General features: G+C 42.2%; 1 protein-coding gene across 1 annotated transcript in view; it reads right to left on the bottom strand.

The window, feature by feature from the left end:
- LOC311045035 (NACHT, LRR and PYD domains-containing protein 3-like) overlaps positions 1–978 on the bottom strand; it is a 31,915-nt gene that overhangs the window by 291 nt on the left and 30,646 nt on the right. The window lies entirely within an intron of this gene.

Raw genomic sequence — 978 nt, 5'->3', positions numbered from 1 at the left:
CTGATGGAGAGAACAACAAACAATATTTCATTACATCACAAAGTACTGAGTAGAGATGTAATAGTATAACATGTCACAGTACAGTACCTAACAAATACCACAGTATTATGGTATTTAATACTACTCACCCCCCCCCCTCCTCTCTTAATGAATCATATTATAGCCAGTGGTGGACAAAGTACTCAACCCTTATATTTGAGTCAAAGTATAGATACTCAAGTATTACTCAACTACCAGTGAAACCTGGTCAGTCAAATGTGTACTTGAGTCAAAGTATTTGGAGTAAATACTTTTAAAGCCTGATGAAGGTCAGAGTGACCAAAACGTTGCATCTTAAATAAATAAATTAATTTATAAGTGAACACAGTGTGTGTGACTCCCTCTCCCTCCTCCTCCCTCCTTCTTCTATATTCTGATTACATGCTTTAAAAATACTTAAGCCTTCAAAAGTACAAATGACTAAATGCTAAATATTTTAATAAAAGTGAAAATAAACGATCTACAAGCGCACAACAAGTCATCTCTCTCTCTCTCTCTCTTCTCTCTCTCTCTCTCTCTCTCTCTCTCTCTCTCTCTCTCTCTCTCTCTCTCTCTCTCTCTCTCTCTCTCTCTCTCTCTCTCTCTCTCTCCTCTCTCTCTCTCTCTCTGGTCTGTAGCAGATCTACAAGCTCATAGCGCGTCTCTCTCTCTCTCTCTCTCTCTCTCTCTCTCTCTCTCTCTCTCTCTGGTCTGTAGCAGATCTACAAGCTCATAGCGCGTCTCTCTCTCTCTCTCTCTCTCTCTCTTCTCTCTCTCTCTCTCTCTCTCTCTCTCTCTCTCTCTGGTCTGTAGCAGATCTACAAGCTCATAGCGCGTCTCTCTCTCTCTCTCTCTCTCTCTCTCTCTCTCTCTCTCTCTCTCTCTCTCTCCCTCTCTCTCTCTCTCTCTCCCCTTTCCCCCCCTCTCTTCTCTCTCTCTCTCATCTCTCTCATCTCTCTC

Source organism: Gymnoscopelus microlampas (genome assembly GCF_963454915.1).
Source record: "Gymnoscopelus microlampas genome assembly, chromosome: 1".
Taxonomy (NCBI): Eukaryota; Metazoa; Chordata; class Actinopteri; order Myctophiformes; family Myctophidae; genus Gymnoscopelus; species Gymnoscopelus microlampas.
This window is presented reverse-complemented; position numbering and strand designations above follow the sequence as displayed.